At 40.1% G+C, this 26,320-nt stretch overlaps 1 protein-coding gene across 1 annotated transcript in view; it reads right to left on the bottom strand.

Annotated features, from left to right (window-relative positions):
* LOC124264085 (sister chromatid cohesion protein PDS5 homolog C-like) overlaps positions 1 to 23,599 on the bottom strand; it is a 33,175-nt gene extending 9,576 nt beyond the window's left edge. Inside the window, exons 1-2 of the mRNA XM_046698807.1 lie at positions 23,503 to 23,599; positions 9,073 to 9,140 (exon numbers count right to left, since the gene is read on the bottom strand). The gene's annotated coding sequence lies outside the window, so the exon portion shown is untranslated. The remainder of the gene's footprint in view (positions 1 to 9,072; positions 9,141 to 23,502) is intronic.
* Positions 23,600 to 26,320: the final 2,721 nt, after the last annotated feature.

The raw sequence follows: 26,320 nt of genomic DNA, 5'->3' as shown, positions 1-26,320 counted from the left end.
TAAAACAGCCTGGGGCTAGACTATACCGGGTGTGTAAAACAGCCTAGGCTAGACTATATCCGGTGTGTAAAACAGCCTAGGCTAGACTATACCGGGTGTGTAAAACAGCCTAGGCTAGACTATACCGGTGTGTAAAACAGCCTAGGCTAGACTATACCGGTGTGTAAAACAGCCTAGGCTAGACTAGACTATACCGGTGTGTAAAACAGCCTAGGCTAGACTATACCAGGTGTGTAAAAACAGCCTATAGGGCTAGACTATACCCGGTGTGTAAAACAGCCTAGGCTAGACTATGCCTGATGTGTAAAACAGCCTGGGCTAGACTATATACCCGATGTGTAAAACAGCCTAGGCTAGACTATACCAGGTGTGTAAAACAGCCTAGGCTAGACTATACCCGGTGTGTAAAACAGCCTAGGCTAGACTATACCAGGTGTGTGTAAAACAGCCTAGGCTAGACTATACCAGGTGTTTAAAACAGCCTAGGCTAGACTATACCGGTGTGTAAAACAGCCTAGGCTAGACTATACCTGGTGTGTAAAACAGCCAGGGCTAGACTATACGGGTGTGTAAAAACAGCCTAGGCTAGACTATACCAGGTGTGTAAAACAGCCCAGGCTAGAGGACAGACTATACCAGGTGTGTACAACCCCGGGTGTAAAAAACAGCCGAGGGCTAGACTATACCGGGTGTGTAAAACAGCCTAGGCTAGACTATACCGGTGTGTAAAACAGCAGCCCAGGCTAGACTATACCGGTGTGTAAAACAGCCATGGGCTAGACTATACCAGGTGTGTAAAACAGCCTATGCTCCGACTATACCAGATGTGTAAAACAGCCTAGGCTAGACTATACCGGGTGTGTAAAACAGGCCAGGCTAGACTATACCTGATGTGTAAAACAGCCTGGGCTAGGCTATACCTGATGTGTAAAACAGCCTAGGCTAGACTATACCGGTGTAATAAAACAGCCTAGGCTAGACTATACCTGATGTGTAAAACAGCCTAGGCTAGACTATACCCGGTGTGTAAAACAGCTTAGGCTAGACTATACCGGGTGTGTAAAACAGCCTAGGCTAGACTATACCAGGTGTGTAAAACAGCTGGGGGCTAGACTATACCAGGTGTGTAAAACAGCCTAGGGCTAGACTATAGCCCAGGTGTGTAAAACAGCCTGGGCTAGAGACTATACCGGATGTGTGTAAAAACAGCCTAGGCTAGACTATACCAGGTGTGTAAAACAGCCTAGGCTAGACTATACCAGGTGTGTAAAACAGCCTAGGCTAGACTATACCCGGTGTGTAAAACAGCCCAGGCTAGACTATAACTGGGTGTTTAAAACAGCCTAAAACAGCCTAGGCTAGACTATACCGGTGTGTGTAAAACAGCCTAGGCTAGACTATACCGGTGTGTAAAACAGCCTAGGCTAGACTATGGTGTGTAAAACAGCTTTAGGCTAGACTATACCGGGTGTGTAAAACAGCCCAGGCTAGACTATATCGGTGTGTAAAACAGCCTGGGCTAGACTATACCAGGTGTGTAAAACAGCCTAGGCTAGACCTATAACCTAGACTATGCCGGTGTGTAAAACAGCCCAGGCTAGACTATGCCCGATGTGTAAAACAGCCTAGGCTAGGACTATACCTGATGTGTAAAACAGCCTAGGCTAGACTATACCGGTGTGTAAAACAGCCCAGGGCTAGACTATACCCGGTGTGTAAAACAGCCTAGGCTAGACTATACTGGGTGTGTAAAACAGCCTAGGCTAGACTATACCCGGTGTGTAAAACAGCCTAGGCTAGACTATACCGGTGTGTAAAACAGCCTAGGGCTAGACTATACCAGGTGTGTAAAACAGCCTAGGCTAGACTATACCCGATGTGTAAAACAGCCTAGGCTAGACTATATAGCCCGGTGTGTAAAACAGCCTGGGCTAGACTATACCGGGTGTGTAAAACAGCCTATGCTAGACTATACCAGGTGTGTAAAACAGCCTAGGCTAGACTATACCCGGTGTGTAAAACAGCCTAGGCTAGACTATACCCGGTGTGTAAAACAGCCTAGGCTAGACTATACCCGGTGTGTAAAACAGCCTAGGCTAGACTATACCGGTGTGTAAAACAGCCTAGGCTAGACTATACCCGGTGTGTAAAACAGCCTAGGGCTAGACTATACCCGGTGTGTAAAACAGCCTAGGCTAGACTATACCCGGGTGTGTAAAACAGCCTAGGCTAGACTATACCTGATGTGTAAAACAGCCTAGGCTAGACTATACCGCGTGTAAAACAGCCTAGGTGACTATGTGGTAAAACAGCCTAGGCTAGACTATACCGGTGTGTAAAACAGCCTAGGCTAGACTATACCGGTGTGTAAAACAGCCTAGGCTAGGACTATACCGGTGTGTAAAACAGCCTAGGGCTAGACTATACCGGTGTGTAAAACAGCCTAGGCTAGACTATACGAGGTGTGTAAAACAGCCTAGGCTAGACTATACCCGGTGTGTAAAACAGCCTACCTTGGTAGAAACAGCTAGGCTAGACTATACCGGTGTGTAAAACAGCCCAGGCTAGACTATACCCTGGTGTGTAAAACAGCCTAGGGCTAGACTATACCGAGGTGTGTAAAACAGCCTAGGCTAGACTATACCGGTGTGTAAAACAGCCTAGGGCTAGACTATACGGGTGTGTAAAACAGCCTAGGCTAGACTATACCGGTGTGTAAAACAGCCTAGGCTAGACTATACCGGTGTGTAAAACAGCCTAGGCTAGACTATACCGGGTGTGTAAAACAGCCCAGGCTAGACTATACCCGTGTGTAAAACAGCCTGGGCTAGACTATACCTCGGTGTGTAAAACAGCCTAGGCTAGACTATACCCGGTGTGTAAAACAGCCCCAGGCTAGACTATACCGGTGTGTAAAACAGCCCAGGCTAGACTATACCGGTGTGTAAAACAGCCCAGGCTAGACTATACCCGGTGTGTAAAACAGCCTAGGCTAGACTATACCGGTGTGTAAAACAGCCTAGGCTAGACTATACCGGTGTGTAAAACAGCCTAGGCTAGACTATACCGGTGTGGTAAAACAGCCTGGCCAGGCTAGACTATACCGGTGTGTAAAACAGCCTAGGCTAGACTATACCGGTGTGTAAAACAGCCTGGGCTAGACTATACCCGGTGTGTAAAACAGCCTAGGCTAGACTATACCCGGTGTGTAAAACAGCCTGGGGCTAGACTATACCAGGTGTGTAAAACAGCCTAGGCTAGACTATACCGGGTGTGTAAAACAGCCTAGGCTAGACTATACCGGTGTGTAAAACAGCCTGGGCTAGACTATACCGGGTGTGTAAAACAGCCTAGGCTAGACTATACCGGTGTGTAAAACAGCCTGGGCTAGACTATACCGGGTGTGTAAAACAGCCTAGGCTAGACTATACCGGTGTGTAAAACAGCCTAGGCTAGACTATACCCGGTGTGTAAAACAGCCTGGGCTAGACTATACCGGTGTGTAAAACAGCCTAGGCTAGACTATACCGGTGTGTAAAACAGCCTGGGCTAGACTATACCGGGTGTGTAAAACAGCCTAGGCTAGACTATACCCGGTGTGTAAAACAGCCTAGGCTAGACTATACCGGTGTGTAAAACAGCCTAGGCTAGACTATACCCGGTGTGTAAAACAGCCAAGGCTAGACTATACCGGTGTGTAAAACAGCCTAGGCTAGACTATACCCGGTGTGTAAAACAGCCTAGGCTAGACTATACCGGTGTGTAAAACAGCCTGGGCTAGACTATATACGGTGTGTAAAAAGCAGCCAGTGTGTAAAACAGCTAGACTATACCGGTGTGTAAAACAGCCTAGGCTAGACTATACCAGGTGTGTAAAACAGCCTAGGCTAGACTATACCCGGTGTGTAAAAACAGCCTAGGGCTAGACTATAAAAACAGTGTAAAACAGCCCGGTGTAAAACAGGCTAGACTATACCTGGTGTGTAAAACAGCCTAGGCTAGACTATACCGGGTGTGTAAAACAGCCTGGGCTAGACTATACCGGGTGTGTAAAACAGCCTGGGCTAGACTATACCAGGATGTGTAAAACAGCCTAGGCTAGACTATACCGGTGTGTAAAACAGCCTGGGCTAGACTATACCGGGTGTGTAAAACAGCCTGGGCTAGACTATACCGGTGTGTAAAAACAGCTATACCGGTGTGTAAAACAGCCTAGGCTAGACTATACCGGGTGTGTAAAACAGCCTAGGCTAGACTATACGGGTGTGTAAAACAGCCCAGGCTAGACTATGCAGTGTGTAAAACAGCCTAGGCTAGACTATACCGGGTGTGTAAAACAGCCTAGGCTAGACTATACCGGGTGTGTAAAACAGCCTGGGCTAGACTATACAGGGTGTGTAAAACAGCCTAGGCTAGACTATACCGGGTGTGTAAAAACAGCCTGGGCTAGACTATACCGGTGTGTAAAACAGCCCAGGCTAGACTATATACCGGGTGTGTAAAACAGCCTGGGCTAGACTATACCGGTGTGTAAAACAGCCTGGGCTAGACTATACCGGTGTGTAAAACAGCCTGGGCTAGACTATACCAGGTGTGTAAAACAGCCTAGGCTAGACTATACCGGTGTGTAAAACAGCCTAGGCTAGACTATACCGGTGTGTAAAACAGCCTGGGCTAGACTATACCGGGTGTGTAAAACAGCCTGGGCTAGACTATACCGGTGTGTAAAACAGCCTGGGCTAGACTATACCGGGTGTGTAAAACAGCCTAGGCTAGACTATACCGGGTGTGTAAAACAGCCTGGGCTAGACTATACCGGGTGTGTAAAACAGCCTAGGCTAGACTATACCGGGTGTGTAAAACAGCCTAGGCTAGACTATACCGGTGTGTAAAACAGCCTAGGCTAGACTATACCGGTGTGTAAAACAGCCTGGGCTAGACTATACCCGGTGTGTAAAACAGCCTGGGCTAGACTATACCGGTGTGTAAAACAGCCTGGGCTAGACTATACCGGGTGTGTAAAACAGCCTGGGCTAGACTATACCGGGTGTGTAAAACAGCCTAGGCTAGACTATACCGGGTGTGTAAAACAGCCTAGGCTAGACTATACCGGGTGTGTAAAACAGCCTGGGCTAGACTATACCAGGTGTGTAAAACAGCCTGGGCTAGACTATACCGGGTGTGGAGGCCTAAAAGAAAAAAAATATGTTGTGGTCCCGATTACCAAACCGACCTTTGAATTCTGGGGCCGACCCTATTTTGTTTAAGTTGACTGAATAAAATAAGCTTTCAGATACCATTGTTTTTCGGGTGCCGACAGATATCGGTCATTCTGATAGAGAAAGTCGATACGATGCCTGCAATCTTGATTGAATAAACCATTAAACATTGATACATGTGTTATTAGTTTATACTTTAATTCTAAAAAAAATACGTACAAAAATAAAAAATTCCTACCTACCTAACTTAACTTTTAAAGAGGTGTTATTGGAACCAGCAGATTTATTTCATTTGGCCCTATGCCCCTCCAGGCAAGAAAATACCCCTCTTGTGCACCCATGCTCTGACTGTATTTACATGGTATATTAAACAACCATGATCACTTTGATGCTGTTATCAGTGTTTAACTTGGTACATTTACCCACACAGCAGAGAGAAGTTTTGGGACATTATACATGTTATCACATTACGAACAGAAAAGTTAATCGAGTGATTATTTTTCACAATTGTGTTTCGTTGTTTTGGGAATATATTATATTTTAATTTGTGAAGAATACAGACAAGTGTAGTAGTGATGTTTAATGTGTTAACAATGATTGTGGTTTTCCTGTTTGAAGAAATAAGTCGACCTAATAACCCCTCTGATGTCAATCAAATAATAAATAGATCGATCGATAAGAATTTATACACCCATCATCCATTCACATAAAAATACCATGGTTTAATGACATAATTTATAATAGTTATAATACATAAGAATAAAAATGAATGCTCAATAATAATTTGATGCAATTTTATACTTAAAATAACTCTGACCAAAAAATTTAAAACTTAAATCTGAACTCCAATCATGTATAAAGTATGTAAAAACAAATATCTTGAAGTAGAGTGTTTTTCCGAAAGTCAACATTTGTAGCCCAAAAAATTAAAAACTACTCGGGTTGGGGAATCTTCAGGGACTTATTGAGCAGAGTTCACATCACTTGACTTGAACATCTAAACAAATAATCTCTGATGAAAGTGAGTCAAAGGTGTCCCCCCATTCTTCAGACAGCCATTCTTCAAACACTTGAGTACAGGGATTAATTACCCTCACCCCACAGCAATAATGGAACAGCTTAATTAGCCCACTCAGTTCTCAGGAGAGTAGAGAGATTTTTAAACGGAGATCCAACCTTTTATTCAGTACTGAAGAGTCCACAGGCCTATAGTCCATAAAACATACAAACATTTATATTCGCCCAAGTAGTAACTTTTACATTTTTTAAAGTATTATTATTTTTCTTTCTCAGCAATGTTGCATGGAATATAAACATTGATAAATTCTGAAGCATTTAAATGTTTGTACTTGTTAGTAATGATATAAATTGAATAATGTTTGGATATCTATAAAAATGATTTGGTAAATATTTTCTTCTAAGATCTCAGTACAGCGGACAAACAAGAAGGAAATGGTACTCATCCTCGACAGTATTTAAATCACGTAGTTGGCATAGTCTCTCTTGTCGATTAATATTAGTATAGCGTCCAGTTTCTGTACATAAATCATGAGACAGACGTGATAATGCAACTCGGAACGTCTTTACTGTTATCTTAGACTGAGAGGTACCACTCCAGACGTATTTGCTCTTTAAAAAGTTTATAATAGAAACATGAGTTTGATAAGAGTCAGCGATTCAAACCGTGTCTGCACATCAATATCCTTAAGTCTTTGAGTCATTGACATGATAAAATTAGGGTAGCAGCTAACGTTTTGGTCATATCGTGCACTACCAAAACCAGTTTTAAACAGCAATGTTTTCATATATTCATTACCCAAATACTTTTGTACCTGTTTATCTTAAACTATCATCATATTGTAACACATTTTGGGAAATCTATGTGCAGGCATGTTCAACAATCTTAACCAGTATTTGATAGCCTTAACTTGAGAAAATATGTGCATCGGGAATCTACCACATTCACCATAAACCATAACACTAGATGTATTTGTCTTAACGCCAATAAATCTTTTACAGACACATAAATGAAGTTTCGTTTTCAAATTAAGCATAAACTTTACCACCTAATTGTGATTGCCATATATGAATAGAGATGACCATACAATGTATGAACATTTCATTACATGTTATTCATGACAACATGATGATATCATGTGAATAAATTATATACACATATGTCAATGTGGTTGTGTTCCCTTTCTCAATTGAAATACTTAACTGGGTTCTTCCATTTCTCAATAAAAAATAACAGCCAATTTTGGATTAATTGTAAAATTGTATGTACGTAGATAAAGTGTTTGCTTGAACTTTTCATGCTAATGATTTCCTGCCCCATTGTTTGGATGCCAACAAATAGTCACATGAAAATATACTCCTATCATCGGTGTAAAATCAGTAACAATAGTTGTATAGGCATCGCTGTCGAGTAACAGACACTGCCTAAGAGTATGTGCACGTCAGTCACTAAACAAAGGGAGGTAACAACATTTGCCCAGCTTGTCAAATCATACAAGGATAGTTGATGTTCATTTTCAGATTTTACTTACAGGAATTAATTCACCGGTACACAAACAAAGATTTGACATTTTCGTGTGCAGATCAAATTTATTGAGTATTTACAAAACTTCAAGAGTACTTGTACTCGACAGACTTAATATGAATTGGGTTTTCACATAGATATTTGCGTAATTTACGCAGATACGCAGCTTATCTGTACCTCTGAGTGAGTGAGTGGGTTGGTGAGTGGGTTGGTGAGTGAGTGAGTGAGTGAGTGAGTGAGTGAGTGAGTGAGTGAGTGAGTGAGTGAGTGAGTGAGTGAGTGAGTGAGTGAGTGAGTTTGAGTGAGTGAGTTGGGTTCTGTACTGTTTTCAGCAATATTCCAGAACATCATGGGCACACCAAAACTGGACTTCACACAGTGAACCTATGTCTTTGGCAAGACAAGCAATGCTGAAACTACTTAGGCTGATGTGGCTCGACATCTCTATTCCAAGATAAGCCTGGTGTGTCCACCAAGTCCATAGAGTTTGGAAGATAATACACCCAATGATCCTCAGGTATTATCCCATCTTGCTGGACGTTTACACAAACCGAGATTCAGAGAATATCTGCAAGCATTGGCGGATCCAGAGGGGGTTGAGGGGGTTCAAACCACCACCACCCTTTTGAAAATGACTTAAGATCACATTGAAGATTTTTTTTTGCGTTGGCAGAGCCAATGGGGGGTGCAGGGGGTTCGAAATTGCTATGTCTAAATATATTGAGAATCTCACCCAAGTGTCGACTGATATCAAAGTTTATCAACACGAGTTGATAAAGTTATAAATATCCGAGCCTTACTTTTATCAACAAGTGTTGATATAATTTTATATCAGTACAAACTTGGGTGAGATTCTATTTAACACGGTAGTACCATTAGACTTGCAGTGCAGCAATGTCATGTCTGTGTGACGCCATCAAGTTCATGACGTCATAGCATTGTGAGTCATGTAATTTTATGATGTTAGGGCATTGTACACAATTTACTGTCGAAACGATATCTCTTAGTGTGATCTCACACAAGCAGTATCTCCAGTGGAACACAGTTTTGGATGATAAAGATCAGTGTACAGATTAAAAAATCACAAGATTAACCTGCAACAGCAGTCCTAGATGCCTGTGCATCTGCCTACGTTAGTACTGAAAATGATGCCTAGAGCCTATTTCTGCACGCATAGTTTTGTTTTGTAACATGTAGCTGCTGTCTGTATTGGTACACAGAGTTACAAAAGAAAACAAAATGAGCTTACATGAAAACAAAATCTGACCACATCAAGATTAGCTGAAAGTGAAAATAAAGTTTTATACTTACACGACTCACATGATGTTTTTCACTTTTTTTGAGATCTCAGGTCCATCGTCAGCTCCTTCCACGGGGATCTGTGGGACAGAAAACAACTCGTATTGGACAGTACTGTTGTGGTCCCTGTGTAAGGTAACAGTGAGGTTCGGTGAAACCCCTTTCTAACTGGCTGGGCTGGTCTGGTTATGGTGAATTAACTCAGCAAAGAGTATGAAGTTACAAGAAGCTAATTACAATTTTATCAACAAGAATAGAATAACATGGGGTGTACATCTCTGGCCACAGAGAGTTGGTACAACCCTCCAGACTGAGGGCTAGAGCTAACCTGTGTTGGGAGAGTCTAAATCCTGCTGACTTACATTTGGACTTTCTAACTATCTAAAACTGAAACAAAAAAGATTACTATTCATTGATGATACAAAATGAGGTGTGCCCTACAATGACCAATGAAATGACCTGACAGAGGGGAGTACTTAATCCTGCTAATCCTAATTCAACTGACACTAATCTTGTTGACACATTTGCTGGATGCTTGGATGCTTATGGCATTACAGCGGACGAGCTTACTCTGGGATAAGTCTTAATTACCCTAATTTGAAGTGTTTGCTTAATGTTATTCTTATATAGGAGATGACAAGGTTACTTTATAGAATTGATTCTAAAAATCACTTTCTTAACAGTGTAGACATAGCTTTTGTCTTACTGAAAGACGTGTCTAACAGACAAGTCCTTATTACCTTTGGCAAGGATTAATGTAGAAAACATCTTTCAAACTATGTAGTCATAATTATATACCTTTTATTTAATAGTATGAGTTTTTATTACTTTAAACTGGTGTTTTTCTCTAAGCTGTAACAGATCATGGTGAAACTAATATTCTGTATAGTTTCCTAATATCTGAATCCTAATACATATCGCTTGCAGGGTAATATTCAATAATGAATTATTACTCCATGATAGTAAATTATAGGGTACATGGCAATGCAAAGCCAGCAGCAGCAGGCTTCGCAGTTGAGTTTGTCAATACCCATTGATTAAGTCAAACTAGAGGACATGCTTGACTTGACCGATTCTGTTGATACAAGTATTGATTCTCGGCACTGGGTAAGTGTTACCTGAGAGTGTCTGGGTGTTACACCCTTCTCCCTAGGCAATCTGTCTATCCACTCTTGTTCTGGGGATAATGTAGCTAAGATGGATAGTCAAAGATAAGTCTGGTGTGTTGTTCAAGTCCATTTATTTTGGAATGAATTCACACACAAAGGTCCTCAGATATTGCCTAGCTTTCCTGGTCGACACACAACACAGATAAACAAACTTCATAGAAGAATGTGTTGGATTCTTGTACAACTCCTAAAGTTACAAGTTCATCTGAGCCATTCTCTCAATATACAGAGAGAACCTCTCAAGTCAACGGTAGGGCCCAGAATCGCTTCTGCTCCCTCGACATGTGACAAAACAGTATCTCTGACAATTTTGGCTCCTCCCCCCCGAAATAATGTCCTACGTCATACAAAAATGACTCATATCCAATCTTAATAATTAGTTACTTTCATTAGTCCCTTTCAGAGACTTTATTTGGTACCATCAAATTCTTCCTGTGATAAAATGACATTGCTAGTTATCTTAAGGCTATCCATCAACCAAACATTGACATATCTAACTAATATTTCAGACTGGTAGGTGCCAGAAGATACTTAATCAAATCATTTCAGATCCAATGCGCGCCCCTTTATTGACAAACTGACCAAACTGACCATCTGTATCCCAAATGTCCATCCACCCAATTGTGTAGAAACACCAGTTTGAACCTTTCACCCTCATTTATGTCAGTTCAGAGAAATTGTTCTTCCCCAAGAAAAGTGAATCAATAAGAGTTCGGTTAGCTTGGTCAATGCACTTTCCCAGTACATTCACCCTTCTTAACTTGACTTCAAATTTTCCTTAAATATTCATAAAATGTATATAATGTTTTCAACTCTAAATATCCTGGTTATAGTTTCCTGAGAGTGTCTGGGCGTTATACCCTTCTCCCTAGACACTATGTCTCTCTTCTGGTCAGGGTATGATGTAGCTAAGATGGATACTCAAAGATAAGTCCAGTATGTTGTTCAAGTCTGTTTATTTTTAAATTAATTCTCACACAAAGGTCCTCAGATGTTGCCTAGTTTTTCTGGTTTACACAAAACACAGATTCACAACTTAACGGAAGAACTTGTTGATTTCTTGTACAACTCCCAATACCAAACGTTCATCCTCTGCTTCATCTCAATACCAAACGTTCATCCTTCTTCTGCTTCATCCTACTAATACCAAACATCATCGTCTGCTTCTATCTCTCAATACCAAACGTTTCATCCTTCTGCTTCATCTCAATACCAAACATTCATCAGTCTGTTTCATCTCAATACTAAACGCTTCATCCTCTGCTTTATCTCAATACCAAACATTCATCGCTCTGTTTCATCTCAATACCAAACGCTTCATTGTCTGCTTTTATCTCAATACCAAACATTCCTCCTCTGCTTCATCTCTCAATACTAAAAGTTCATCGCCTGCTTCATCTCAATACCAAACGCTCATCCTCTGTTTCATCTCAATACTAAACGCTTCATCCTCTACTTCATCTCTAATACTAAACGCTTCATCGCCTGCTTCTATCTCAATAATACCAAACGTTTCATCGTCTGCTTATCTCAATACCAAACATTCCTCCTCTGCTTCATCTCAATACCAAACGTTCATCCTCTGCTTCATCTCAATACCAAACGCTTCATCGCTCTGCTTCATCATCTCAATACCAAACGTTCATCCTCTGCTCTATCTCAATACCAAACATTCCTCCTCTGCTTCATCTCAATACCAAACATTCATCGTCTGCTTCATCTCAATACCAAACATTTCTCCTCTGCTTTATCTCAATACTAAACGTTCATCATCTGCTTCATCTCAATACTAAACATTCATCGCTCTGCTTCATCTCAATACTAAACATTCCTCCTCTGCTTCATCTCAATACTAAACGTTCATCGTCTGCTTCATCTCAATACCAAACATTCCTCCTCTGCTTCATCTCAATACCAAACGTTCCTCCTCTGCTTCATCTCAATACCAAACATTCATCCTCTGCTTCATCTCAATACCAAACATTCCTCCTCTGTTTTCATCTCTAATACTAAACGTTCCTCCTCTGCTTCATCTCAATACCAAACATTCATCCTCTGCTTCATCTCAATACTAAACATTCATCCTCTGCTTCATCTCAATACCAAACATTCCTCCTCTGCTTCATCTCAATACCAAACATTCATCCTCTGCTTCATCTCAATACCAAACATTCATCCTCTGCTTCATCTCAATACCAAACGTTCATCCTCTGCTTCATCTCAATACCTAAACATTCCTCCTCTGTTTCATCTCAATACTAAACATTCATCCTCTGCTTCATTTCAATACCAAAACATTCATCCTCTGCTTCATCTCAATACCAAACATTCCTCCTCTGCTTCATCTCAATACCAAACGTTCATCCTCTGCTTCATCTCAATATCAAACATTCCTCCTCTGTTTCATCTCAATACCAAACATTCATCCTCTGCTTCATTCCTCAATACCAAACATTCATCCTCTGCTTCATCTCAATACCAAACATTCATCCTCTGCTTCATCTCAATACCAAACATTCATCCTCTGCTTCATCTCAATACCAAACATTCATCCTCTGCTTCATCTCAATACCAAACATTCATCCTCTGCTTCATCTCAATACCAAACATTCATCCTCTGCTTCATCTCAATACCAAACGTTCATCCTCTACTTCATCTCAATACCAAACGTTCATCGCTCTGCTTCATTTCAATACCAAACATTCATCCTCTGCTTCATCTCAATACCAAACATTCATCCTCTGCTTCATCTCAATACAGAGAGAACCTCTCAAATCAAGAATCCCACACCTCACCGGACAACTAGCAAAATAGTACTCATGACCGGTTTGGCTCCTCCCAACAAAATAATGTCCTAATGCATGCAAATATGACTTACATCCCAACTGACCAACAAGTTACTTTCATTAGCATATTTCCAAGACTTTTATGGCACCATCAAATTCTTCCAGTATGAAATGACTTCATCAAGTAGCTTTAAGCCATTTGTCAACCAAATATTGACATATCCAACTAATATTTCAGACTAGTAGGTGCCAGAAGATACTTAATCAAATCATTTTAGATCCTCTGTGTGCCCCTTTATCGACAAACTGACCATCTAGATCCCGAATGTCCATCCACCTAATTGTGTAGAGTCACGAGATTGAACCTTTCCTCCTTACTCATGTCAATTCAGAAAAATTGTTACTCCCCAAGAAAAGTGAATCATTAAGAATTCGATTCCTCTGGTCAATGCACTTCCCAAGTACAATGGCCATTCCCTACTTGACTTTATATTTTCCTTAAATGTTTATCAAATGTAATTGAAATGTTTTCAATTCTAAACAGCCTGATTATACATGCCCCTCCTGTTGTAGAGCATGTCCCATGCGAATGACAGATGACTTAAGCTCAGACCTACACACAAGTAAGTTGTCCATAACAATTAAACATCAATCATACAAGAATACTGAGTCCAAATAAGCTGAGACATGAAGTTCCTGATAGCCACTGCATGTCCCATATCAGTATCCAGGTATTCATAAAGATAGGGTCAGTTGGTCTGTGTAAATTATTTAACTCTGTTTTGCTAATTTTACAGCTCTCGAAGACTAATACTGTCTTGATGACTTTACTTCATAAAGTTTAGTGTTTCTTTCATTGGATGTTACTGGTAACATCATAGAGACATAGTAGCACTGTCTTGTCATTGGATGTTACTGGTAAACATCATAGAGACATAGTAGTACATAGAGACATAGTAGTACTGTCTTGTCATTGGATGTTACTGGTAACATCATCATAGTACTGTCTTGTCATTAGTTACTGGTAACATCATAGAGACATAGTAGTACTGTCTTGTCTGGATGTTACTGGTAACATCATAGAGACATAGTAGTACTGTCTTGTCATTGGATGTTACTGGTAACATCATAGAGACATAGTAGTACTGTCTTGTCATTGGATGTTACTGGTAACATCATAGAGACATAGTAGTACTGTCTTGTCACTGGATGTTACTGGTAACATCATAGAGACATAGTAGTACTGTCTTGTCACTGGATGTTACTGGTAACATCATAGAGACATAGTAGCACTGTCATGTCATTGGATGTTACTGGTAACATCATAGAGACATAGTAGTACTGTCTTGTCACTGGATGTTACTGGTAACATCATAGAGACATAGTAGTACTGTCTTGTCAGATGTAAAGTACCATAGAAGCTGTGTAGTAGGTGAGTAGTTCTGTCCTTTAGAGGTTTTGGGTATTTGGAGTTTTCACACGATTCTATTACCAGTGTATGATACTGTGTTTGTTCAGACATCAGATTCCTTACCTGTGACTAAAGGTAGTACCACATGAACACCATAGGTATCTAAAACTCATGTCGCCATGGGTGTTGAGTTCCACTTCGTCAGTAGTGTCATCATCACATAAGTGTGAAGCTGAATGGTCCCCAACATCAAAAAGGCTCGTGATTTCAAACCCTCTGTTCCTTCTCCTTATGATCAAGCCAGTATCTCTTCTTAGTGAAGCAATATCCAACAATCCCAATTGGTCGTCACCAATGTACCATCCAACATATCACTCTCCCACAAGGGATGTTTACCACATCAAATAGACTGCAGAACAGCGTGCATTGTTCATACGGTCTCTGTTCATGAGAAAATAATATGTAGTACTTCACTACTTCTGGGTTAGTCAAATACTTCATATTAAAGACCTTGTTAAACTGTTTAATCACCAATCGGTTCAGTCCGAGTCATAGGTAATCATTCCTGTTAATCTCTTACGTTTGTTTAGCAACCAATTCTATTCATATTCAGCTGAATCATAAGTATGTTTCATATTCACAACGGCCTCTGACCAGGCAAAAAATGTATGTCTCCCAGCGATGTCACCGACACCGGCACCACTGACAGGGTACACAGATAGATGGGCCGTCAACAGGTGAGCCAAACTGTAATGATAGGCCACCGGCACCACTGACAGGGTACACAGATAGATGGGCCGTCAACAGGTGAGCCAAACTGTAATGATAGGCCACTTTGTGTATCGACATGGAGGCAAGTACCTCGTGTACCTAACTGCATGGCCGAAACCTTATCGGGACATGTCAGTGTCACAAAATGTCCAACACTATCAGTCAAAGAACCGTCCCCTAGCACCTGAGTCCTACTGTCAGGGTCAACTTACATCACCAGTCACCTGTGTCCACTTGTATGGTGTGTATGCTGTCTTCAACACTGTTCAAACTCTACATATTATGGAAGACAACTTTGTCTATTAACCATATTTAACCGTATTTGAATTTCTCAACTGGTAGCATTCATCAATCTAAATGATGTATTTGATATAAGGGTGAAGTGATTCATCTAGTACTAACACATGTAAAGATTTTGTAATGGACTCAATTGGTTCAATGACCCATAATTCAATGTCTGGGTCATCCACTTAAACAGGTATTCTAGCAGACATTGTGTGATACTCGATTCTTATTGGCTGAGAGCTCATCAAAACCGTACTTAAATGGCAGTTTAAGACCGCTAATTAAAGTGACCGATTCACCGCGTATGAAGACAATGAACTCGTTGACCCCATTGTTTGTAAACAAACATGTCAGACATTGGCAATTTCTATCTCGGCAGCATCTTTGGGTTTTTTTAAAGTGAAAAGCGAATGGTTTGATGGAATATTTCTGGAACCTAATCACAGTGAAGAAACTACAAAGCTGGAAAATCTATCAGCAGCGCAAAAGCGGCAGTATATTCAAACCGGGTCCAGATCTACGTATGTTGACGTCGACAAAACACTTCGGACCACACGTCCTAACCTGACCGCTTCCGTCCCGGTCGTAATGCCAAGTCCTTCCACTTCCACTGTCCATGTATCCCACATAAAACGTGCCATCTTAGGTCTTTTCCAAACTGGGAATAGTAGGGTGGTTATCAACAGTTATTAAAAATTCCCCTGAATAAAGTTACGCTTAATTAAACTTAGCTTTTAACTTCACGGCTTGAATTGGGACGAGTCGATTGTCATACAGTAGGGGAGATCAATAATTCGCTTGAGAAAAATCAAATACTTGTACTTGCTCACAGTATAAACTGTACTTTTTTATATTTATGTATGCTACTTGTAACAAATACAAGCATACTGGTTCCTGAAAAGCATTTATGTTGTTCAAAATGTCTCATTTTGTTGATTACACAACCTGTCCCTCAATGGGACGATACTAAGCAATTTCCAGGAAAAAGGCCCCTTCAAGCCTTGTGTTCTTGCGCGCCAAACAGTTCGGTTTTAAAACGCTTATCAGTCGTGCTAGAATGAAGAAAAAGCTACACTGTTTTCAATGTTTATCAACGATAAAGGACCGTAAAATTATAAACAGAGTAGCTTTATCTTCTACATAGTGTCTCTGTACTGGACACTGGAAGTAGCAAAAGAGTAAGCAACGAACTTCGACTCTGCAAGTCCGTAAGTGTAAGTTTCTGAGTCAATGTACTGCGGCTTACACCAATGGCAGTTTTCTGTCTCTTCAAGAAATCTAAACCTAACAATTCATCGACAGATAATGATGAAAGTACATGCAACTCCAGATCAATTCTTGAGATATACCTAACACATCTACCTGACACATCTACCTGACACATCTACCTGACACATCTACCTAACACATCTACCTGATTCCAATCTGCTCCAACCAATGTCCTTGCACCTTGTTTTTCAATATATATTTATTCTCACTTTCGTTAGATGAGAAAACAACTGATTTCATGCAGCTCAAACAGGCACCTGAGTCACATAGCACATTGTATGATTTCACTGGATCTTATCCTAACAGTAACCCTGCTATGGGATAGTCCCACACTGCATGTCAAAATAACAACATCACTCAAATCACTGTTCTTTCTGTGATTTGGCTCTTCAATTGTAAATGCTCTTAATGGCATTATCATGAATGTGTGTTAATTCGTCAGCAGGCGCATAACCCTCATTTAGCATCACACTGTGACTTTGGCAAAAGTTTGGCTCAGAAACACAGAATCAGGTAATGTGGCCTATACCACCACATCGATAGCATTGTAATAATTTAGCAAAGCACTCAGACATACTAACATGTGTCCTACCGCAACCTCTGCATATCCTCCAAGGATGTGGCATCTGTGTACCGTTCCCAGACATATAGTCCTGCTAGGGTCCATAGTACCCAGGTCTATCTATGGACTTCGACCTCCGATACAGAACCCCTGGCTTCTGTCCCTGAGAGTGATAAAAGTGCCCCACTAGGCTCTTGAGGCGGAAATCCTGACTTGTCACGAATGACACTCTGGAATGTCACTCAGTGGAGTTGTCCCTCTGGTCCCCTGAGTTCTCCCTTGATGTTAAGGATAGTATATGTCCCTTAAGATCCTCTATAACAGCCACAAGTTTATCTGAGGAGGGAGATGTGCTACCAAAAGCAGCGTCCGCCATCCTTGCACTCTCGAGTACCTCGTCCTTTGTATCGTGAGGCCTGGTCAAGACTAACTGCCTTATCTGGGACTTGGAGCTCCTGATGACACCATCCTTGACTAAGTTGTCATCAAGACAATCAAAACTCCTGGCCTCATGTTCAAGGTCTTGTAGGAAGTCCCCGAAATTCTCAGAGTTTTTGCTTCCTACTGTACAACCTATCTAACATATCATAAATTTTCACAGAATTTTGCTGCTCATAGCAAGAAAAGAAGCTTTTACTTCCTCCCAAGAATCATCCTCAAAATCTTTCATCTCGAACCATTTAAAAGCTTTGCCATCTACACAAAATGAATGCTACTTTCTTGCCCTCATCTGAATAATTGTTCAGAGAAGTGAACTTTTCACAACGTTTCAACCAAGCACTGGCCTCACCCGATTCACTGCTATCACATTTCTCAAGATGGATGTGATTAAGAACAAAGTGTATTAGCCAATGCACAAACACTTCTGTCTAGCATATCTGGGTATTCACCTTGATACTGTGAAATTAAACTAGCCTGTCCCACTTTCTTAACTTTGGTTGCTCCACCATCCTCGTTGTCATACGGCATTTTGAAATTTACAGTCGTGTCAACAGCTGACTCTTCAAAACAATCTAACTCTTTCTGAGAAGTGGGTGAAATGAAGGATGCACCTCTGACTCTAATCAGAGATCTAACAACTGGATCAGTTAAAGTAGCGAAACTTGGTGAGAACGCTGGCAAATCAAGAGAGGCACGAGTATGGTTAATGGGAGTAGAAACCTTAACTACTGTACCCTCATCATCATGATGTAACACATAATTGGTACAACGATCGTTACAAGTCAGACTCTCACAGTACACAAGCTAAACCGTCAATGAACACTGAAGAAAGTTACTAATCACACAAGTAGGCTGCTGGGGTCTGTCCCGCTGAAACTGTCCAACACCAGGAAATCAATAACACTGTAGTGGTAGTGACCACACTGTCCAGAAAATCAATAAGTCCCGGGGCCCACAGAGTTCAAGGCTCCAGATAAGATTTAGCTCATGTGGGTACTGTACCCACTGTAAATTTTTGGAGTGGGTATTATGAATGTTGAGTTGGTATCTCATTTTCAGTTACCCACTGCTTTCAAATATGTGCGTATTTCAGTCATTTTACTCACCTAAGTATTATGAGTAAGTTAACTAAGCAGGTATGTTCTGCCTTATGTCATACCTAATCAAAACCAACTTAAATATAATGGAAATGATTTAATAAAAAAATCACTTATCCGATACTGACAGTACAACCCTAGTCCTATACTAACACTACAACTTGATAGCAATCGATGTCTTTTTTATTACACAAGCGATTTTTATAAATATATTCCGTACGCATTTGTTTTAAACTTTTTGCATATCTAACATTTTAAATGCGTAATTGGTACGCAACAATTATTTTTAAATGCGTAATTGGAAATTTTCTATGCGTATTTTACCCGGATACACAGCTTATCTGGGCCTCTGGAGTTAATGTTCACTGTCAGGCATGGGGAGAGGTCTTCATGCAGTTTAAGGGCAAAATTCACCCTTTCCAGTAACCCAACTTCCAGGTCCACATAGCATGTGCCCATCGCAGGAGATTGAAACAGTTCACATACCTCTCCTCATCAGTTGCAAGTCCGACAGAATCATAACTTTTCACACACCAGGAAAAACATTTGACCACGGGTTAAATTTAGACATTATATGAAGATATTTTGTGGGCAGGTATGTTCTGGTCAGTGCTGGCAAGTTTTACATCTAACCAGCCCTTTATCTGGCTGAAATTTGTTGGAGTTTCATACCCTGGGAACAGAGAACTTAAAGCATCTCCACCAGGTGTTTCCTGAGAGTGTCGGGGTGTTATACCCTTCTCCCCAGGCAATCTTTCTATCTACTCTTGTTCTGGAGATGATGTAGCTAAGATGAACACTCAAAGATAAGTCTGGTGTGGTGTTCAAGTCCATTTATTTTGGAATGAATTCACACACAAAGGTCGTCAGATATTGCCTAGTTTCCCTGGGTTACACAACACAGATTTGTTGCTTCCTGGAAGAACTTGTTGATTTCTTGTACAACTCTTAATGCTATAAGTTCATCTGAGCCATTCTCTCAATATACAGAGAGAACCACTTAAGTCAACGGTGGGGCCCAGAATTGTGCACCATTCAACGGACAACTAACAGTACTTTTGACAATTTTGGCTCCTCCCCCTGAAGTAATGTCCTATGTCATGCAAACATGACTCATATCCCAACTGAACCACTAATTACCTTCATCACCTCTCTTCCAAGACTTAAAGGGGCACTGATTTAGAGCAATTTCCGTGGACTGGTATAGTTGCTTTTGTTGTTTTTCTCCCGTGAGTACCCAGATGATATCCCAGAATTCTTGACTGGTTCATGACCTCTGCTGCACCACCCACATCCGCAGTTGATAGTATATAAGTATAGATTGATCAACAAAGATGAAATCTTTTTCACTCGATAATATTTTCATCTTCATTAATATGATAACAAATGAAAACATTTTGAAGTTAACCATCTGCCAGTGGTAACACATGTTAGGACTGAAACACATGTGAACCGACACTGTTTTGAGGATACGAACGGAACTTCATTGTTGCATAAGAAATACACATAAGTATTGCTGTGTACTTAAGTTAAACATTGTATATACCTATTTTCCTAAGTATAGTGTCAGATTTGTCTAGCAATCTGAGTGGGGTTACTTAGTTTATGGATTCAAATAAATCTAATGTGTGTTTTCAATATCATAGGTAATAGACATCATATTTTTTACATGACATGATTAAATATTAAGTTAAAAAAAACAGAAATAGGATCAAACTGGATTAGTCACTATATCATCCAGACATTATAAAATCAGAAAAGCCTACACTGCTGGGATACTTTATTACAATCAGACAAGAACTATCAGGGATATTTTCAAATAACGGCATTTGATGGGTAGGGCCCTGATTTTCATATTGTGTTATATTGCAATAATTTAAGAGATATTGCAATACATATTGTGATATATTGACTGGAAGATTTCTGTCCAAGTGCGTACATCATAAATTCACAATACCTCTCTGTGTGCGACATCATCTTCTCAGTTGCTGTTACACCATACCTTCAGGCTCCCCGTCCCCATTGTGTATGGTTGTATGCCAGTGGTTTACAGATAAATAAAATATTGTAGAGCCTTAATGTGGAATGTACTGCAACAACGTTTTACGAACATAATGATAAAGGCAATAGTATAACAAGATTTTCATGGTCAGTGTTGTTTGCTTAAACAGAATGCACTTCAATGCAGTATGTTATTATTGTTACTATATGTCAATTCCAAAATAAACGTGTTAACATGAACTATTGCAAAACGAAACACAAGCATGATTTAGTTGAACTACTTGAGATTACAATCTCATGTGACCTCCAATGACTAAGATCCTTGACTGGAATGTCATTATACAGTCTTACAATTTTTCTAAGACTCAGGCCTTTATGATAAATTGATATCATCTGCCCCATTATGAAACAAACAAAAATAACAAAATACTGTGAACTGTTAAATGGTCACTCAGAGCCGGAGACTCTATTAAAAAATCCAAATAAAAATTGGTCAATTTGAGGCCACTTAATTCCTCCAAATGAAACCATTCAAACACACAAAACGTAAATCATTTGGTAGAATATTTGGCAATTTTTGAGCTACTTAGCATCACACTTCCACTTGTAACATGTTACATGAAACCAACAGATATAAAAGTATATTTGGCACTTTTAGAGCACATTTTTTGCTATGGAAATCAAGGGCAGATAATTCAAATGGAGCTAACTCTGGATGGCCCAATATATTGCAGAATCTGAACCATATCGCGATAATCGTATCGCGAGATACCGAACCGGTATATACCGGTAATATTGCACAGCCCTACTGATAGGCATCCACCCTTCCTAATGTCCCACTGTTTAGGTTGAAGAAATTCTGCCAAGGTGGACAGTAGCCCAGTCCCTGTGTCCGTCACGGTCGAGGGAGCAGGTACTGATGAGCCCGTGTTGGTGAGAGACATTAACCGCCCTGGATCAGTGCCTCCTTCATCGGTACCATCAAATTCTTCCATTATGAAATTACCTCGTTAATGAGCTTAAGTCATTTGTGAAACATTCAAACGTGCATAACCAAAACGTACTTCAGACTGACAGGCGCCAGAAGACACTTAACTGAATCATTACGTGTGTCCCTTTTCTGATTTCTAATATCCTAATTACCATTCATGTCCTAAATGGTATATGAGTCACCTAATCCAATCTCACTAACACAAAATCTAATAAATGCAACAAAATCAAACTTTGCACAGTCACATGAAATCGACAGACCAACTTTGATGATCTGTCTCATAATTTTGGACACCCGAATATAAAAGTTGTTTAAATGATCATGATTTTGTTGTCACTTTTCACTATTTCTTACGAGGGAGGACCACTTGCTGGGAGAACAGCCAGGTGTGTGAGGTGTACAGGTACACCTGCACATGCTTGTTGATTACCTGTTTGATTTTGTTGCATTTATTAGATTTTGTGTTAGTGAGCAATTCTAGGTCTCAAATTAAGTCAAACGGACTGTAGATAAACTTAAATAGCATTTCGGCATGGAATATTCATCAACTGGACATATGTCACCATACTAGGTGGTAATAATAACAGGCTGATAAATAACGTTTACGATATTTGACATAGACTGGGCATACCAACAACACATGGTATTTGACATAGACTGGGCATACCAACAACACATGGTATTTGACATAGACTGGGCATACCAACAACACATGGTATTTGACATAGACTGGGCATACCAACAACACATGGTATTTGTCTTCAACATCACTATCACAGTAATGACAAAGTCGCCTATCGAGGGGAAGTTTCATATTACCCTACCATCCTCTTTCTATCAGACACATGTGTGAACTTATCTAAAGTGGGGCAGCGCAAATCTATATTTAGGAATATTAAACACAGTAACATATTTTCGAAATACTATATCCTTAATATAGAGATACCGTCTAGCTTCACTAAGGCTGGAGCGATCTGATTTCCACATTTGTTTATGAATACCGTGGGTAAAGCGTATCAGCTGAACTTCGGATGGTGCACTGTTAAATGTTGCTAGACCATGTTTTTTAGTGTTTGTTTCAAACTGTTTGATCATGGACCAGAACGGCCTGGCAGCTGAACAGCGACAGTTCATCTTATAGATAACAAAAACAGAAGTAACCACCATTTCCACGTATCATTAACATATTTTGAACTAATATGTTTGCTTTGAGGCAACACGTCATCGGCTATCCTCACAATACACACAATACACACGCTGCTACGTCAGTGGTCAAACCAAACTGGGGTTTTCCCATAATAACATGGCGAGAGTGACCTATATACGGGACACCTTTGTTCGGGTGGTGCACGAGAACGGTGTGACTGCCAGCAGAGTACATCTAAATGACCAGTTTGCAGCCAAACATCCCATACACGTGCATGTGAACAATGAACCAGGTTTGACGGAAGCCTCACTGAAACACAGATAAACAATCGCGTGTAATCCTGCGCAATCAGAACCACCACAGTTGTCTTTCCTTGGCTGTATTTCCGAAGCCAGATTCCCGGGATGTTTCCGTCTTATCTGATTTTTCAGAAGTGTTTTTTTCTGCATTGAATGCACAATTTGAAAATAGAACTCGCAAGTAGTAATATTAATGCGCTGGAACAACTTACCCTATGCTTCTGTCGATTGCTTCGCTCGTGGTGAACCAGGAAACCTCGGTCCCAGTAACATCATCGCAAATTGACTTTCTGATGCAGAGGGCACACGAGAGGTCGTGCTCGGCTGAATTGACCAATCAGCTGCTACACTGGTTGTGTTCGTTTGTCTTTCAAGTTGCCGACAAAATTGTTCGCATGTGCGAGGTAAAGATAGTAAAAATGTATATGGTCCAGCGTAAATTAATTATATTAACACAATTAAGAAAGCGGTCAAATGTAACATATGTTAGTAGTTACCAAGAACATATGTTATTTTACCAAGGAAGTGTAATCCAAATTGCAAATATAACATATATTTTATACATTATGTGTTTGTTGAGTAATAGTCAAAACATTAACTGCGAACAGAGAGACACTATATTATGGTATAATAATTATTATATGATCTGTCCTCCAAAGTAAATAGTCTCATTAAATGTTGTTAAGGATATTCCTGTTTTCTGCATGAACACATCTATCTGTACTGCTCCACGTGTCCCTGTATAATCATATCTTTACAAAAAAGTGACGTTTATTTCAATATTAAAGTTCCCATCACCTATGTTGTTACTGTTTTTTAAATATATATGTTTCTATCCATTGATTCTGTTAACAGAAACATGCCTGGGTCCGCTCTAGAGAGTTATGATTGTTAAAGGTCACTTGCAACGTAAAACACAACTTTGCAGATTCTGATACCTTTCGGTATGGACTTACCGAAACAAATCATCAAAAATGCAAATTCAACTTATAAAGTTAAAAATTACCGCGATGAAAAATACCGCGCGAAATCGGAATTCAAACGATTCACTAATTTTCCCCCAGCGCTTGGGGGAAAAGTGGTTTCAGTAGCTGGGCTGCGCTCATAGCATGTGCGCAGTGAAATAGGTTCGCGCAGCTTGTAAGCGGGTTGTCCGGTGAATACTCGGTGAAGGCTTTGGTGTGAGCTATTTTTCTAATGTTTTGTTGATATTTCACAGGCGCGAGCCTTTTATAGTATATGTTATGACAGAAGATTGCCGATTTAACTGTTTATATAATTTCATTTGTCTATTTCACCATTCGTTCTTCTTACCGAGTCACGTGAAGGATATTGAAGACCGACACATACATTAATAAACAATAAACTTTTTTTTGGGTACTATTTTAACTATTACATATGAAAGATTTGTGGTTAGACTTATGCGGAACACCAAATTCATTCTTAAAAAACATGTGGTTAATTAATACCGAGCTATTAAAAGTTGCCAAAAAGTCGCCTGCTTCACTAACCTAAATAGCATTTAACCTCAGACTATGATTACACAATGCCATTTAGAAAGTGGTCAAATGTAACCTATGTTATATTTGGGATTACACTTTCTTAGTAAAGTACAAATTCTAGTACTTTTGAGTTCGAATCCCGGATGGGGCTCAACTCAAAAAGTACGAGTACACTTTCTAAATGGCATTGTGTAACCATAGCTTTCGCCCGTGGGAGCCGTGCCAATTAACACTTATCAGAGGGGTACACAAAGCCCGCAGTCTAGACTACCAGTTGTCCGACTTCTATTTTTGTGGAAGTCGCGGTAGCTGAGTGGGTTAGGCGGCTGCCTTTGTGTGCTGGCGATTGGGTACCTGACTCTGAGGGTGTGAGTTCGAATCCCGGATGGGGCTCAACTCATAAAAGTACTAGAATTTGTACTTTCCTAAGAAAGTGTAATCCCAAATATAACATAGGTAACCTCAGACTGGCGGATGTTCCCGATAGTGCGCCGCCATTTTTGAAAGTCGTAAAGTCTGTTAGAATTAATGAGATTATAGTTTGTTTTCATCAAGTTAGAAAATCAAAACTACTTTCTACTCGTAGTTAAATATGTATTGGAATCATAACCAAAAGGGTTTTGCATGACACAACTTATAACATAACGATTTCTTCCACGGAAGCGAGGTGGGGGTCGAAGTCACAATACTGCGCGATAAATTTCTTGCTACATTCACGTGGTTAACGTGCACTCACCAGTATGTAGATACTAGTCAATGTGCGTCTTTATATTTGGTCTTATAATCCTAATTAGTTTATTATCATACTTGTATGCATTTTGAAACTAAATAAAAAGCAGACGATCTGCTGATACTTATAGTGAATTTTATAACAGAACTGTAATATCTAGACATTTTATCGTTTGCCAATGTGAATCATAATTCGCACACACACCCTAGTGTATGTTGTCTGTCTCATTACACTTCACGGCGAAAACAATGATTCTGTTGAATGCTACGACAAATGAATAAAAACAAAATGCAAATATTAAAATTAAAACAGATTAAAGTTATAGGAACAACATCAGGCCATTACCTTGTTCGAGGAATGTATCCATAAATATCCACAAAACCGAGTGATATGCCATTCATCTGCAGCTGTTCCAAGTGATGTGTCTTTTAACAGTTTAATATACGAAAAAGTGATAAATCTTTTCAGGTATTTCACACTGGTGTATAGTCTCATTGGTCACCCAAGATAGCACACCTGGCAACTAATTGCATAATGGCCGCCTTTCTTTAAAAACAGTAATTTAGTTACCCAATAATGGGCAATCAATCAATGTATTGCCGGTTAATCCTTTGAAAGAAGGACGTTGTTTTTACGCAGACACCGACACGACAGAGTGTATTCAGTATAGATTCATAAATCTACACACATAAACACTACCTTTTGACAATTCCGCTGTGTAAGAAAAGTAGTTAATCAATCTGCGTAATATCGGTTAATCCTTTGATCGATGTTTATAATGTTGAATATTTACACAAG

This window comes from Haliotis rubra, unplaced genomic scaffold (genome assembly GCF_003918875.1).
Source record: "Haliotis rubra isolate DU_JTF1 unplaced genomic scaffold, ASM391887v1 Scf909, whole genome shotgun sequence".
NCBI classification, from domain to species: domain Eukaryota; kingdom Metazoa; phylum Mollusca; class Gastropoda; order Lepetellida; family Haliotidae; genus Haliotis; species Haliotis rubra.
Note: the sequence above shows the minus strand (reverse complement) of the source record. Positions and strands in the feature narration are given on the sequence as shown.